Source organism: Triturus cristatus, chromosome 11, assembly GCF_964204655.1.
Source record: "Triturus cristatus chromosome 11, aTriCri1.1, whole genome shotgun sequence".
Classification (NCBI taxonomy): Eukaryota; Metazoa; Chordata; class Amphibia; order Caudata; family Salamandridae; genus Triturus; species Triturus cristatus.
The window spans coordinates 143,496,840-143,514,831 of record NC_140594.1 but is presented as its reverse complement, the minus strand read 5'-3'; the positions used below and the strand labels follow the sequence as shown (position 1 = coordinate 143,514,831).

Sequence of the window (17,992 nt, the reverse complement as noted above, 5' to 3'; positions counted from 1 at the left end):
ATCGAAGATATCTCAGCGGGAAGCAAGAAGCGGCTGAATGCGGCTCTCCCCGGTCAGCTGTGCCTTATAACCGCCGAGTTACACGTTGTCGGAGCTGGGGGACTAATGTACGTGACGGCCTGTGGAGAGACTTGGCGGTGTCACGACAGTGCATTACTCTTCTATCCTGTGGAGGAGGAGCACTGCCTGAGGGAGCTGGTGCTGAGCCCTGACGTTTGAATGCCGCGCTGCCATACCCGCCCGGTACGCTTGAGAGCCGGGCGGTGTCAGGTGGCTGTGGGCTTGCAGTACCTCCGGTAACGATGGGACCTTGGCGAGAGAGCGCCTCACCCCCAGCGACATTCGCAGGTGAGTGAGGGGTGGCCCCGCTGCAGGGGAGGTGCTGGTGGGCACCGCTCGCAATCCGCGAGATCACCCTATGCGGCCCGTGAGACATCGGCAGAGCTTTGGTTCAGAGTGGCTGCACCGGCCGGTTACCCTGATTCACGCTGGGCTGAGGACGGACCACGCATCATGGCAAACGTTACCGCTGTCCCACTGATTGCCATCTTGAGCAGGGTGTGGAGAGTGACTCACCCCTCGCCTTAACGCCACTGATCTGGACTGCGTGTGAAATACTACGGAGGTTGTCCCATGGGTCCAGGGGCGACCTCCATCTCTGCTTGAGCGCTCGGCTGGATGTTCTGAGCCCTTTATGGAAGAAACGTGATCTCCTCTAGCGCACCGTGCCCTTACAATTACCAGCTACACCTAGGGCTTCCCCATTGGAGTATGGTGGTGGGGTCGTGCTGCTTGGGGGTGTTCCCTCGGGTTGCTTCCCTTGCTGGCTGTCCGTGGCCCGCACCTGTGATTGGTGCTACCCTGGTAGTCAGGGTTCTGGCCCCAAGTGACCGTGTGTGCAGCGGGGCAAAGTCTTAGGGCCTCTGCAGTTGGTGAATATTGACTGACGTCCCTGGGATACAGTGACTGGGCAGGGCCCTTTTGAAGTTTAGCCTACGTGGCACACCTGCATTTGAGACCTAACGCTCAACTTTGGATTGGTGGCTTTGAAACTCCTGAAGGGGTGTTGAGCTTGTGACGACCCCTCCTCTAACGCGGATCTTTGATGTAGTTGGCGGGCGCGATCGGCGCCATGTGTAAACGCTGGTGAGTGAAGGGCTGAAGCTGAGGCCTAACGTGTGTTGATTCTCCTGGGACTGGGACAGTTTCATAATGAAGCCTAAAGGGGCCCCATCGGTACAGTTGAATAAACTGGACAAGTACACTGTTCCAAGACAGACGGCCGCGGAGGAGGGTGCCCCTGGCAGTCAGTCTGACACTTCTGAACCGTCTCTCGGTTCAATCATGACCGCCATTCAGGTGCTCGGAACGACGCTAGAAACAAAAATTGATAACGTTTCGATCGAAATGAATCTTCTGAGGGCCGATATGAACAAAACGTCGGAGCGCGTCACAGTAACGGAGGCAAACATCCTGGACCTACAGTCGGCCACTCACGAATTGGAGGAGAAAGTTCAGCTGCTGGTCCACCAACACCGCCAGGTGGCCCTGAAGTTGGAGGACCAGGAAGGGAGAGCCCGCCGGAACAATATCCACGTGGTGGGAGTCCCGGAGGGGGCGGAGGGCCCTAGCGTGGGCCTCTTCCTTGAAAATCTCATCTTGAACCATCTAAAACCCAAACATCTTTCCACCTTCTTCACAATTGAGAGGGCTCACAGAGCTCCAGTCCCCCCACCGAAACCTAAGGCTCCCCCTAGAAGGATCATTGCAAGACTCCTCAACTATAGGGACCAGGACACCATCCTCCAGACTGCTCGGCAGCATGGGGACATCCCATACGGGAACTCAATGGTGCAGTTCTTCTCGGACTTTACTTTAAAGTTGCAACAGGAGCGACGCACCTTCGACAGGGTGAAGCGAGCTCTCAGAGACAGAGGCATCAAATATATGATGTTCTTTCCGGCAAAGCTCAAGATCATAGCTAATGGGAGATCCTGGTTCTACACGAGTCCATCCGAAGTGCAGGCCTGGTTGGATGAGATGTGGCAGCGGAGAGATGACTCACCTGCTGGGGGCAGCTGGAGGGACACCAATGAGAGCTCACCGGGTTCTTCGAGTGGGCAAGAAGTAGTGGACGTTCGTGATCAACGCTCCAGAACGTTTCTGCGCTACTTACAGTTGAGGCATGCATTGTCATCTGAAAGTCATGGATCAGCTGCCAGAATATGCCCCCCTGGAGGATACAATCTATGTAATGGATAACCCAATATACCCTTGAGGGCTTGGGCAGATAGTATGTATGGGTAGGGTGTGCCTTCAAGGGGTTTATTAAAGACTTAGTTGTGTAACTTGTTTATAGGATAAATATATACCTATAACTGAGATCAATCTTATCTTTTGGTTTCCAGAAGGTTATACACCATGCAATAGTCAAATGTGTATACGGATCTCAATTTACATTAATTTCGGAATATTTATACAGTCAGAATACAGAGAAATGAAAAATAGACAAAAGGTGTGTGAGGAACAAAATTCATTTATATCAGTGAATGGTAGTAAGGGTACATAAAAATAAGACAGTTGTATATCACAAGGGAGGCATGATTATACATCCAGTTATTACTCCACTGTACAATATATCAAACACTTTTTCAAAGATATATGATCAATTATCTAGAAAGAAGTGTGACAGTCGACGTTTCGGTCTTCATACGTGAATTTGTGAGACCATCTTCAGGACAAGAAGTTTAAAAGTTGACCCCTATAAGTTAAAAAGTATATAATGAATATATAAACTATACAAAACACACACCTAAGACAAAAAATAATAACAATTTGAATAATCATTGAATAAAGGAAAGTCAATTCTGACATTTCAGAAATGTTGTATCAGTCAATTAAACATCAAATGATTGTTGAACAAGCTAAAATGATGAAACACTTTAGTCAAAGTCAGATGGTCACTTGTATTAGGGCTCCATCTTACTAAATTATACTGTACTTTAACAATAATCGTTTAAACCATCTCGTTTCATTTCATGGTTAGACAAGGCTAACTGTTTATTCTATGTCATCACTCATAATGACACATTCAAATGACATAATCAACGAATAAAGGAAAATCAATTCTGACATTTCGCAAATGTTGTATCAGTCAATTAAGCATCTAATGATTGTTAAACAAGCTAAAATGATGAAACACTTTAGTCAAAGTCAGATGGTCACTTGTATTAGGGCTCCATCTTACTAAATAATACTGCACTTTAACAATGATCGTTTAAGCCATAAATTCATCTCGTTTCATTTCGTGGTTGGACAAAACTAACTATTTATTCTGTATCTTCACTCATAATGACAAATTCAGATGACATATTTCTAGGGAGAGAATTTGATTCGTCCTTTCCTCAAAACTTAATAGATTGTGGGTTGTTGTGAATGCCTGAGGCCCTGTTTGGATCGAATCGCGACAAAGTTTTGTAATAAGGGGGAAGTTAGTCATGGTTGCACTTAAAGCTATGAAATTGAACACATAATAATGTGAAAGACTGTTATTGAATCACCGTGATAATCCAAAAAGGTTCAATATGTATTTTAAACAAGAGAAACATCATTTAACTAATGCAAGTAATTTTACCTCGTAGTGTTTTGAATTGATTATGGAATTCGTGGATATCTTCCTTTCTTTGTATCGAGATTTAAATTAAAACCTCTCGCTTAACGCTATGTAAAGAGAAATCATATCGTAAGTCTTAAATGCTTTAGAGCGACTGAAAATGTATCTAAGCCAAAAAGGTAAAAGTATATCGAGGTACCTTTTAAATTTGGCGGTTTTTGAGAGGCAAACTGTCGAAGTCTTAAGGGTACTGTGTAGTTACACCGGCAGAAAACGTCATTCGTGTATTTAAAAACTGCAAGAGGAAAATGAGAGCATTTAGTGTGTTGTGGTTACAGTTGTTAATAACCTCACACATAGTAAGTGAAAGAAATATCAACCAACCTCGTAGTGGTCTTACTGTTGGTTCAGACAGAGTTAAGCCCAATATGAATGGCGCTGTGATCGCTTGCTGCGTAAATCGAGCAATGGGAATTGTTGTCACCGTTACGGGGCGTTTTACTTAAATCCCACGAAAATTACTGCAAAAGGAAATTGGGTAGTATTAGGTTAAGTTGTACTACTTTAGGGGCATTGAAAGCAAAGGCCAGGCGAAAACTAACAACTAACCTGGCGTGAGCACAGCAGTCATCTACGTTGAATCGCGGCATCGAGCATTGGAACTGCCGAGATCGGTTGGTCTTAAATATACATATTGTGGCGGTATAGAGATAGGACTTGTAAGTAGGTCACATGGTATGTCGGTACAGAAATCCGTGTCGGCCATGTTGGAATGGGATATTTGCATCAACAACGCTAGAATATAGTATGTTTGTCAAATTCTTTTAGTGTATCGATGGTATATTGATTATATTCTGTTTTAAACTAATTGATCCCTATAGTCGAAGTATGTAGGATAAATTATTGAGATAAACTCTTAATAGTTCTTAGACGTACTTATATCACGGAACACACACTCCAACAGTGTACCTCCAGTTAAACCTATGTGACCAAAAGTTGAAGGTAGGACAGTCATTGTATGCACAAGACGAGGTTGATTTAACCCTTAGTGACAAGGGTTGTGTATATATAAACACATATTTTATATACTATGTCACATCTTTATGATTACTGCGTCATCAAGAATTGAAATTAGGGTATTCATTATGCATACAGGACGGAGTTGGTTCGTCACATGGTAGCAAAGATTGTGTATACAGATACCTATTTGGTTCTCTATGTCCCACCTTTATGACTACTATGCCATCAATAGAATCAAAGATCGGATATTATACATTTTAGTTACAGGGTGATTGCAAGTATTTAAATTACATATATTGAAGGGCTGTTACAAGCAGAGTGTCCTTATTATCATCAGTGGTATTTAGGTTAGCAGCTGTAACATCAACAGTTTAATACACATAGATATAGATCTCAACATCGTATAAACCTGTATAGTGTTCAAAAATAGCTCACAGGTAGTTTGATCAAGTATAAAACAGTAATTATACATAAGACTAGAGCTATTTATAGATTATACGTTATAGACCAGTATCTATTACAGATAAAAGATTACATGTCGTTGGATTGTAGCTGAAGTCTAGAGACAAGCTAAAGTGTGCCATTCGGATGTTGAATTGAGACCACGGTTGATCAAATCTGTCATGCAGATCAATTTACCTTCCTTTAAGGTCAAAAGTCGGTCTACATTACTTTGTCTCTTTGAGGGTTTGATCACATCTAGTACCCACCATTTCATATCTTTATCTGAATGACCCTGTCTCTGATAATGCTCCACGAGTGGTGCATTTTCTGTGTGACATCTTATCCGAGATTGATGTTGTAGAATCCTTTTTTTGATTGGTTGAACTGTTTTGCCAATATAATGTAATTTACACGGACATTGTATGCAATAAATTACATTACAAGTATTACAATTGGAGAATGATTTAAGGGTGAGTGTAATACCGTTGATGGTACATTTTTTGATTGTTTGCGAGGTGTTACATGCTAAGCACATATTACACTTAAAATGTCCAACAATGGGGACCAGCTGTCTCATGTTGTCTACTGTGTTGTTAGGACGGTCTTCATATGCTCTAACCAGACGGTCTCTAAGGTTGGTTCCCCTTTTGAAAGAGAATAGGGGTTTTGACTGGAATTCAGGGAGATTTTTTAATAAATTCCAGTGTCGATTAATAATCTTCTTTATAGCATTAGCATGAGTTCCGAAAGTCGAGACACAAACCAGATGAGGTTGTTGTGGACGATCTTTCACAGTCAACAACATTTCTCTGTTGTTATACCATGCACGTTTCATGGATTTTTTTAAAAGTTTGGATGGGTAACCCCTGGCTTTTAATTTTTCTGTAAGTTTTTTAGCCTCAATGAAGTAGTCATTTTTAAAGGTACAGTTTCTGCGTAAACGCAAGAACTGCCCAAAAGGGAGGCCATCTTTAAGGGCTTGAGGGTGGTGACTTTGATATTCAAGCAGGGTATTTCTGGACGTTGGTTTTGTAAACAAGGTGGTATATAAATGGTTAGAAATATCATTCTTGATAGTTATATCCAGAAAGTTAATCTCCGCATTGTCAAATTCCATGGTGAATTTCAAGTGTGCATTTCTATGGTTAAGCCAGACATGGAAGGTGTTGAGTTCTTCCTTTGTGCCATGCCAAACTAAGAAGACATCATCTATATAGCGAAGCCACTTCATGATGTTAGCGGAAAAAGGGTTCGTTACATTGAATATAAATTCGTTTTCAAATACAGAGACATAGATGTTCGCAATGTCTGGGGCGTAAACAGCTCCCATCGCTACTCCTTTTCGTTGTTGATAAAAAGTATTCTGAAAAAGGAAAAAATTCTCACACAGAGAGATACGAACACATTCAATAATGAATTCTGTAGGCACTTGATGTGGTCTGGCTCTGGTGTCTAGAAGGTTGCATAGAATCTGTAGAACTTCCTCTTGAGGGATATTCGTATAGAGGCTCTCTATATCCATGGTGACCAGGTATTCATTCAAGGGATCAAATTCAAAATTTTCAACTATGTTAATCACAGCCATAGTGTCTCGGATATATGCAGGATGGTTAACAGCAAATGGTCTGATAAAGAAATCTGCATATTGGGCCAATGGCTTCAGGATGGAGTTACAACCCGAAACTATCGGGCGACCAGGTGGATTTAGAGGGTCTTTGTGCACCTTTGGGAGCAAATATATAGCAGGAACGGTCGGTGTTTTATTGACGAGGAAGGCAGATTCTTTCTCTGAGAGCCAACCACCATCAAAACCTAACTTGCTCAGTTTTGATATTTCTGTAGTAAGTCTGTTTGTGGGATTAGTTGCAAGTTTCTTGTAGTGTAGAGGGTTGGATAATTGTTTAAGAGCCTCTTCAGTATATTTGTCCTTGTCCCAGAGGACTATCCCACCGCCCTTGTCCGCGGGTTTTATCAGGACATTAGGGAGTGATTGAAGATTTTGCAATGCAACTTGTTTTTCTTTTGAAAAATTAGATTTATATTGTATCTTCTGTTTGAAGAGATTATCAATCTCAATGAGAATTGCATTCTCAAATGTTAGTATTTCCTTTTTTACCATACAGTTACTGGGGTAAAACGTTGATTTGTTTTTTAGACCTGTGACATCGTTGTCAGAACAATTTTCCTTTCCTGTGAAGAAGTTTTTTAATCTCACAGTGCGGAAGAATTTGTGGATTTCTAATTTAGTGTTGAATAGGTCATTTTTATAGGTAGGCACAAAGCTCAACCCTGAGGAAAGAACCGCAATTTCTTGTTCAGATAGGGTATGAGCCGATAGGTTGAAAATCGGTATTGTTTGGTCAGGTGCTACCATTCGTAATACTGGTTGCGTGTCTGACGGAACCCTGGTGTATATTGGTTGCGGTACCATCCTCGTTTGGAACCCCGTTGTCTCCGAGGGGGACCTGTCCCTCGGCGGTCCTGCCCTAAAAAATTCTGCCTAGAGGTAGAAGGTTGTTGATCGTAATGGCGGTAGGTTGTGTCTATAGACTGATCGCTACCAGTATCCGAATTGGTATCTGAGAAGGTAATTCTCTTCTTTGGTATTTGGGCAGAATTTTGAGGATTATAGAAATCCTTCTGTAGGTATGGATACGTTTTTTCTTTATTGTATCTTTTGATATCGTTTTGTAGTTTCTCTGTTTTTTTATGAGCGTTGAATTCCTCGAATTCTTTGATTGTTTGCTGTACCTTATCAAGGAGGAATTTACCGTTAGTAATAGCAGAGTCACCTAATATCTTTTTTTCTAGAGTTTCAATTTCTTTAGCTAGGATCTTCAGTTGTCTGATGGCAGTTTCTATACTTAAAACCATCCAAGTGCGAGAGCATTTGTTGGCAGAAAAGCTAAAGCCTGTTTTAAATTCCTCGTCGTCAGTAAAAATTATTGGAACATTTCGGATCTGGAGACCCGTTGGGATGATATTTGCATTCAAACAGTCCGTCAGAAACTTAGCATGGAGTTCTGTTCGTACTAGTTTCTTTTTAAGACGCTCGAGTTGATTAAGATCAGACTCATAAGGAAAAGAGGCGGTGAGGCCTTTATTGCCCAATAGTGAGGGGCCGCTAGCGATTTTCAATATATAATCATCAGTATAGGATAATGTCTCTGCTTCAGACATCTACGTTATTATTTTTAGAGGCAATCAAAAAAATAATAAAAAACCACTTAAAAGTGATCCACAACAGACAATTGTCTGCGCTTAAACACAATCTATGTAATGGATAACCCAATATACCCTTGAGGGCTTGGGCAGATAGTATGTATGGGTAGGGTGTGCCTTCAAGGGGTTTATTAAAGACTTAGTTGTGTAACTTGTTTATAGGATAAATATATACCTATAACTGAGATCAATCTTATCTTTTGGTTTCCAGAAGGTTATACACCATGCAATAGTCAAATGTGTATACGGATCTCAATTTACATTAATTTCGGAATATTTATACAGTCAGAATACAGAGAAATGAAAAATAGACAAAAGGTGTGTGAGGAACAAAATTCATTTATATCAGTGAATGGTAGTAAGGGTACATAAAAATAAGACAGTTGTATATCACAAGGGAGGCATGATTATACATCCAGTTATTACTCCACTGTACAATATATCAAACACTTTTTCAAAGATATATGATCAATTATCTAGAAAGAAGTGTGACAGTCGACGTTTCGGTCTTCATACGTGAATTTGTGAGACCATCTTCAGGACAAGAAGTTTAAAAGTTGACCCCTATAAGTTAAAAAGTATATAATGAATATATAAACTATACAAAACACACACCTAAGACAAAAAATAATAACAATTTGAATAATCATTGAATAAAGGAAAGTCAATTCTGACATTTCAGAAATGTTGTATCAGTCAATTAAACATCAAATGATTGTTGAACAAGCTAAAATGATGAAACACTTTAGTCAAAGTCAGATGGTCACTTGTATTAGGGCTCCATCTTACTAAATTATACTGTACTTTAACAATAATCGTTTAAACCATCTCGTTTCATTTCATGGTTAGACAAGGCTAACTGTTTATTCTATGTCATCACTCATAATGACACATTCAAATGACATAATCAACGAATAAAGGAAAATCAATTCTGACATTTCGCAAATGTTGTATCAGTCAATTAAGCATCTAATGATTGTTAAACAAGCTAAAATGATGAAACACTTTAGTCAAAGTCAGATGGTCACTTGTATTAGGGCTCCATCTTACTAAATAATACTGCACTTTAACAATGATCGTTTAAGCCATAAATTCATCTCGTTTCATTTCGTGGTTGGACAAAACTAACTATTTATTCTGTATCTTCACTCATAATGACAAATTCAGATGACATATTTCTAGGGAGAGAATTTGATTCGTCCTTTCCTCAAAACTTAATAGATTGTGGGTTGTTGTGAATGCCTGAGGCCCTGTTTGGATCGAATCGCGACAAAGTTTTGTAATAAGGGGGAAGTTAGTCATGGTTGCACTTAAAGCTATGAAATTGAACACATAATAATGTGAAAGACTGTTATTGAATCACCGTGATAATCCAAAAAGGTTCAATATGTATTTTAAACAAGAGAAACATCATTTAACTAATGCAAGTAATTTTACCTCGTAGTGTTTTGAATTGATTATGGAATTCGTGGATATCTTCCTTTCTTTGTATCGAGATTTAAATTAAAACCTCTCGCTTAACGCTATGTAAAGAGAAATCATATCGTAAGTCTTAAATGCTTTAGAGCGACTGAAAATGTATCTAAGCCAAAAAGGTAAAAGTATATCGAGGTACCTTTTAAATTTGGCGGTTTTTGAGAGGCAAACTGTCGAAGTCTTAAGGGTACTGTGTAGTTACACCGGCAGAAAACGTCATTCGTGTATTTAAAAACTGCAAGAGGAAAATGAGAGCATTTAGTGTGTTGTGGTTACAGTTGTTAATAACCTCACACATAGTAAGTGAAAGAAATATCAACCAACCTCGTAGTGGTCTTACTGTTGGTTCAGACAGAGTTAAGCCCAATATGAATGGCGCTGTGATCGCTTGCTGCGTAAATCGAGCAATGGGAATTGTTGTCACCGTTACGGGGCGTTTTACTTAAATCCCACGAAAATTACTGCAAAAGGAAATTGGGTAGTATTAGGTTAAGTTGTACTACTTTAGGGGCATTGAAAGCAAAGGCCAGGCGAAAACTAACAACTAACCTGGCGTGAGCACAGCAGTCATCTACGTTGAATCGCGGCATCGAGCATTGGAACTGCCGAGATCGGTTGGTCTTAAATATACATATTGTGGCGGTATAGAGATAGGACTTGTAAGTAGGTCACATGGTATGTCGGTACAGAAATCCGTGTCGGCCATGTTGGAATGGGATATTTGCATCAACAACGCTAGAATATAGTATGTTTGTCAAATTCTTTTAGTGTATCGATGGTATATTGATTATATTCTGTTTTAAACTAATTGATCCCTATAGTCGAAGTATGTAGGATAAATTATTGAGATAAACTCTTAATAGTTCTTAGACGTACTTATATCACGGAACACACACTCCAACAGTGTACCTCCAGTTAAACCTATGTGACCAAAAGTTGAAGGTAGGACAGTCATTGTATGCACAAGACGAGGTTGATTTAACCCTTAGTGACAAGGGTTGTGTATATATAAACACATATTTTATATACTATGTCACATCTTTATGATTACTGCGTCATCAAGAATTGAAATTAGGGTATTCATTATGCATACAGGACGGAGTTGGTTCGTCACATGGTAGCAAAGATTGTGTATACAGATACCTATTTGGTTCTCTATGTCCCACCTTTATGACTACTATGCCATCAATAGAATCAAAGATCGGATATTATACATTTTAGTTACAGGGTGATTGCAAGTATTTAAATTACATATATTGAAGGGCTGTTACAAGCAGAGTGTCTAAAATACATATTGAACCTTTTTGGATTATCACGGTGATTCAATAACAGTCTTTCACATTATTATGTGTTCAATTTCATAGCTTTAAGTGCAACCATGACTAACTTCCCCCTTATTACAAAACTTTGTCGCGATTCGATCCAAACAGGGCCTCAGGCATTCACAACAACCCACAATCTATTAAGTTTTGAGGAAAGGACGAATCAAATTCTCTCCCTAGAAATATGTCATCTGAATTTGTCATTATGAGTGAAGATACAGAATAAATAGTTAGTTTTGTCCAACCACGAAATGAAACGAGATGAATTTATGGCTTAAACGATCATTGTTAAAGTGCAGTATTATTTAGTAAGATGGAGCCCTAATACAAGTGACCATCTGACTTTGACTAAAGTGTTTCATCATTTTAGCTTGTTTAACAATCATTAGATGCTTAATTGACTGATACAACATTTGCGAAATGTCAGAATTGATTTTCCTTTATTCGTTGATTATGTCATTTGAATGTGTCATTATGAGTGATGACATAGAATAAACAGTTAGCCTTGTCTAACCATGAAATGAAACGAGATGGTTTAAACGATTATTGTTAAAGTACAGTATAATTTAGTAAGATGGAGCCCTAATACAAGTGACCATCTGACTTTGACTAAAGTGTTTCATCATTTTAGCTTGTTCAACAATCATTTGATGTTTAATTGACTGATACAACATTTCTGAAATGTCAGAATTGACTTTCCTTTATTCAATGATTATTCAAATTGTTATTATTTTTTGTCTTAGGTGTGTGTTTTGTATAGTTTATATATTCATTATATACTTTTTAACTTATAGGGGTCAACTTTTAAACTTCTTGTCCTGAAGATGGTCTCACAAATTCACGTATGAAGACCGAAACGTCGACTGTCACACTTCTTTCTAGATAATTGATCATATATCTTTGAAAAAGTGTTTGATATATTGTACAGTGGAGTAATAACTGGATGTATAATCATGCCTCCCTTGTGATATACAACTGTCTTATTTTTATGTACCCTTACTACCATTCACTGATATAAATGAATTTTGTTCCTCACACACCTTTTGTCTATTTTTCATTTCTCTGTATTCTGACTGTATAAATATTCCGAAATTAATGTAAATTGAGATCCGTATACACATTTGACTATTGCATGGTGTATAACCTTCTGGAAACCAAAAGATAAGATTGATCTCAGTTATAGGTATATATTTATCCTATAAACAAGTTACACAACTAAGTCTTTAATAAACCCCTTGAAGGCACACCCTACCCATACATACTATCTGCCCAAGCCCTCAAGGGTATATTGGGTTATCCATTACATAGATTGTGTTTAAGCGCAGACAATTGTCTGTTGTGGATCACTTTTAAGTGGTTTTTTATTATTTTTTTGATTGCCTCTAAAAATAATAACGTAGATGTCTGAAGCAGAGACATTATCCTATACTGATGATTATATATTGAAAATCGCTAGCGGCCCCTCACTATTGGGCAATAAAGGCCTCACCGCCTCTTTTCCTTATGAGTCTGATCTTAATCAACTCGAGCGTCTTAAAAAGAAACTAGTACGAACAGAACTCCATGCTAAGTTTCTGACGGACTGTTTGAATGCAAATATCATCCCAACGGGTCTCCAGATCCGAAATGTTCCAATAATTTTTACTGACGACGAGGAATTTAAAACAGGCTTTAGCTTTTCTGCCAACAAATGCTCTCGCACTTGGATGGTTTTAAGTATAGAAACTGCCATCAGACAACTGAAGATCCTAGCTAAAGAAATTGAAACTCTAGAAAAAAAGATATTAGGTGACTCTGCTATTACTAACGGTAAATTCCTCCTTGATAAGGTACAGCAAACAATCAAAGAATTCGAGGAATTCAACGCTCATAAAAAAACAGAGAAACTACAAAACGATATCAAAAGATACAATAAAGAAAAAACGTATCCATACCTACAGAAGGATTTCTATAATCCTCAAAATTCTGCCCAAATACCAAAGAAGAGAATTACCTTCTCAGATACCAATTCGGATACTGGTAGCGATCAGTCTATAGACACAACCTACCGCCATTACGATCAACAACCTTCTACCTCTAGGCAGAATTTTTTAGGGCAGGACCGCCGAGGGACAGGTCCCCCTCGGAGACAACGGGGTTCCAAACGAGGATGGTACCGCAACCAATATACACCAGGGTTCCGTCAGACACGCAACCAGTATTACGAATGGTAGCACCTGACCAAACAATACCGATTTTCAACCTATCGGCTCATACCCTATCTGAACAAGAAATTGCGGTTCTTTCCTCAGGGTTGAGCTTTGTGCCTACCTATAAAAATGACCTATTCAACACTAAATTAGAAATCCACAAATTCTTCCGCACTGTGAGATTAAAAAACTTCTTCACAGGAAAGGAAAATTGTTCTGACAACGATGTCACAGGTCTAAAAAACAAATCAACGTTTTACCCCAGTAACTGTATGGTAAAAAAGGAAATACTAACATTTGAGAATGCAATTCTCATTGAGATTGATAATCTCTTCAAACAGAAGATACAATATAAATCTAATTTTTCAAAAGAAAAACAAGTTGCATTGCAAAATCTTCAATCACTCCCTAATGTCCTGATAAAACCCGCGGACAAGGGCGGTGGGATAGTCCTCTGGGACAAGGACAAATATACTGAAGAGGCTCTTAAACAATTATCCAACCCTCTACACTACAAGAAACTTGCAACTAATCCCACAAACAGACTTACTACAGAAATATCAAAACTGAGCAAGTTAGGTTTTGATGGTGGTTGGCTCTCAGAGAAAGAATCTGCCTTCCTCGTCAATAAAACACCGACCGTTCCTGCTATATATTTGCTCCCAAAGGTGCACAAAGACCCTCTAAATCCACCTGGTCGCCCGATAGTTTCGGGTTGTAACTCCATCCTGAAGCCATTGGCCCAATATGCAGATTTCTTTATCAGACCATTTGCTGTTAACCATCCTGCATATATCCGAGACACTATGGCTGTGATTAACATAGTTGAAAATTTTGAATTTGATCCCTTGAATGAATACCTGGTCACCATGGATATAGAGAGCCTCTATACGAATATCCCTCAAGAGGAAGTTCTACAGATTCTATGCAACCTTCTAGACACCAGAGCCAGACCACATCAAGTGCCTACAGAATTCATTATTGAATGTGTTCGTATCTCTCTGTGTGAGAATTTTTTCCTTTTTCAGAATACTTTTTATCAACAACGAAAAGGAGTAGCGATGGGAGCTGTTTACGCCCCAGACATTGCGAACATCTATGTCTCTGTATTTGAAAACGAATTTATATTCAATGTAACGAACCCTTTTTCCGCTAACATCATGAAGTGGCTTCGCTATATAGATGATGTCTTCTTAGTTTGGCATGGCACAAAGGAAGAACTCAACACCTTCCATGTCTGGCTTAACCATAGAAATGCACACTTGAAATTCACCATGGAATTTGACAATGCGGAGATTAACTTTCTGGATATAACTATCAAGAATGATATTTCTAACCATTTATATACCACCTTGTTTACAAAACCAACGTCCAGAAATACCCTGCTTGAATATCAAAGTCACCACCCTCAAGCCCTTAAAGATGGCCTCCCTTTTGGGCAGTTCTTGCGTTTACGCAGAAACTGTACCTTTAAAAATGACTACTTCATTGAGGCTAAAAAACTTACAGAAAAATTAAAAGCCAGGGGTTACCCATCCAAACTTTTAAAAAAATCCATGAAACGTGCATGGTATAACAACAGAGAAATGTTGTTGACTGTGAAAGATCGTCCACAACAACCTCATCTGGTTTGTGTCTCGACTTTCGGAACTCATGCTAATGCTATAAAGAAGATTATTAATCGACACTGGAATTTATTAAAAAATCTCCCTGAATTCCAGTCAAAACCCCTATTCTCTTTCAAAAGGGGAACCAACCTTAGAGACCGTCTGGTTAGAGCATATGAAGACCGTCCTAACAACACAGTAGACAACATGAGACAGCTGGTCCCCATTGTTGGACATTTTAAGTGTAATATGTGCTTAGCATGTAACACCTCGCAAACAATCAAAAAATGTACCATCAACGGTATTACACTCACCCTTAAATCATTCTCCAATTGTAATACTTGTAATGTAATTTATTGCATACAATGTCCGTGTAAATTACATTATATTGGCAAAACAGTTCAACCAATCAAAAAAAGGATTCTACAACATCAATCTCGGATAAGATGTCACACAGAAAATGCACCACTCGTGGAGCATTATCAGAGACAGGGTCATTCAGATAAAGATATGAAATGGTGGGTACTAGATGTGATCAAACCCTCAAAGAGACAAAGTAATGTAGACCGACTTTTGACCTTAAAGGAAGGTAAATTGATCTGCATGACAGATTTGATCAACCGTGGTCTCAATTCAACATCCGAATGGCACACTTTAGCTTGTCTCTAGACTTCAGCTACAATCCAACGACATGTAATCTTTTATCTGTAATAGATACTGGTCTATAACGTATAATCTATAAATAGCTCTAGTCTTATGTATAATTACTGTTTTATACTTGATCAAACTACCTGTGAGCTATTTTTGAACACTATACAGGTTTATACGATGTTGAGATCTATATCTATGTGTATTAAACTGTTGATGTTACAGCTGCTAACCTAAATACCACTGATGATAATAAGGACACTCTGCTTGTAACAGCCCTTCAATATATGTAATTTAAATACTTGCAATCACCCTGTAACTAAAATGTATAATATCCGATCTTTGATTCTATTGATGGCATAGTAGTCATAAAGGTGGGACATAGAGAACCAAATAGGTATCTGTATACACAATCTTTGCTACCATGTGACGAACCAACTCCGTCCTGTATGCATAATGAATACCCTAATTTCAATTCTTGATGACGCAGTAATCATAAAGATGTGACATAGTATATAAAATATGTGTTTATATATACACAACCCTTGTCACTAAGGGTTAAATCAACCTCGTCTTGTGCATACAATGACTGTCCTACCTTCAACTTTTGGTCACATAGGTTTAACTGGAGGTACACTGTTGGAGTGTGTGTTCCGTGATATAAGTACGTCTAAGAACTATTAAGAGTTTATCTCAATAATTTATCCTACATACTTCGACTATAGGGATCAATTAGTTTAAAACAGAATATAATCAATATACCATCGATACACTAAAAGAATTTGACAAACATACTATATTCTAGCGTTGTTGATGCAAATATCCCATTCCAACATGGCCGACACGGATTTCTGTACCGACATACCATGTGACCTACTTACAAGTCCTATCTCTATACCGCCACAATATGTATATTTAAGACCAACCGATCTCGGCAGTTCCAATGCTCGATGCCGCGATTCAACGTAGATGACTGCTGTGCTCACGCCAGGTTAGTTGTTAGTTTTCGCCTGGCCTTTGCTTTCAATGCCCCTAAAGTAGTACAACTTAACCTAATACTACCCAATTTCCTTTTGCAGTAATTTTCGTGGGATTTAAGTAAAACGCCCCGTAACGGTGACAACAATTCCCATTGCTCGATTTACGCAGCAAGCGATCACAGCGCCATTCATATTGGGCTTAACTCTGTCTGAACCAACAGTAAGACCACTACGAGGTTGGTTGATATTTCTTTCACTTACTATGTGTGAGGTTATTAACAACTGTAACCACAACACACTAAATGCTCTCATTTTCCTCTTGCAGTTTTTAAATACACGAATGACGTTTTCTGCCGGTGTAACTACACAGTACCCTTAAGACTTCGACAGTTTGCCTCTCAAAAACCGCCAAATTTAAAAGGTACCTCGATATACTTTTACCTTTTTGGCTTAGATACATTTTCAGTCGCTCTAAAGCATTTAAGACTTACGATATGATTTCTCTTTACATAGCGTTAAGCGAGAGGTTTTAATTTAAATCTCGATACAAAGAAAGGAAGATATCCACGAATTCCATAATCAATTCAAAACACTACGAGGTAAAATTACTTGCATTAGTTAAATGATGTTTCTCTTGTTTAAAATACATATTGAACCTTTTTGGATTATCACGGTGATTCAATAACAGTCTTTCACATTATTATGTGTTCAATTTCATAGCTTTAAGTGCAACCATGACTAACTTCCCCCTTATTACAAAACTTTGTCGCGATTCGATCCAAACAGGGCCTCAGGCATTCACAACAACCCACAATCTATTAAGTTTTGAGGAAAGGACGAATCAAATTCTCTCCCTAGAAATATGTCATCTGAATTTGTCATTATGAGTGAAGATACAGAATAAATAGTTAGTTTTGTCCAACCACGAAATGAAACGAGATGAATTTATGGCTTAAACGATCATTGTTAAAGTGCAGTATTATTTAGTAAGATGGAGCCCTAATACAAGTGACCATCTGACTTTGACTAAAGTGTTTCATCATTTTAGCTTGTTTAACAATCATTAGATGCTTAATTGACTGATACAACATTTGCGAAATGTCAGAATTGATTTTCCTTTATTCGTTGATTATGTCATTTGAATGTGTCATTATGAGTGATGACATAGAATAAACAGTTAGCCTTGTCTAACCATGAAATGAAACGAGATGGTTTAAACGATTATTGTTAAAGTACAGTATAATTTAGTAAGATGGAGCCCTAATACAAGTGACCATCTGACTTTGACTAAAGTGTTTCATCATTTTAGCTTGTTCAACAATCATTTGATGTTTAATTGACTGATACAACATTTCTGAAATGTCAGAATTGACTTTCCTTTATTCAATGATTATTCAAATTGTTATTATTTTTTGTCTTAGGTGTGTGTTTTGTATAGTTTATATATTCATTATATACTTTTTAACTTATA

The 17,992-nt window shown here is 38.6% G+C and overlaps 3 long non-coding RNA genes across 3 annotated transcripts; 1 reads left to right on the top strand and 2 right to left on the bottom strand.

The window, feature by feature from the left end:
- Window positions 1–3,639: 3,639 nt before the first annotated feature.
- On the bottom strand, window positions 3,640–4,031 carry LOC146783756 (uncharacterized). The gene is made up of 3 exons (XR_014970482.1): window positions 3,998–4,031; window positions 3,813–3,908; window positions 3,640–3,720 (listed from the first exon to the last, which is right to left on the bottom strand). It is a non-coding gene; the product is annotated as an uncharacterized LOC146783756 (long non-coding RNA).
- A 5,710-nt stretch (window positions 4,032–9,741) lies between these two features.
- LOC146783755 (uncharacterized) lies at window positions 9,742–10,133 on the bottom strand. The gene is made up of 3 exons (XR_014970481.1): window positions 10,100–10,133; window positions 9,915–10,010; window positions 9,742–9,822 (listed from the first exon to the last, which is right to left on the bottom strand). It is a non-coding gene; the product is annotated as an uncharacterized LOC146783755 (long non-coding RNA).
- Window positions 10,134–16,723: 6,590 nt separating this feature from the next.
- Window positions 16,724–17,115, top strand: LOC146783754 (uncharacterized). The gene is made up of 3 exons (XR_014970506.1): window positions 16,724–16,757; window positions 16,847–16,942; window positions 17,035–17,115. It is a non-coding gene; the product is annotated as an uncharacterized LOC146783754 (long non-coding RNA).
- The last annotated feature ends 877 nt before the right edge of the window (window positions 17,116–17,992 follow it).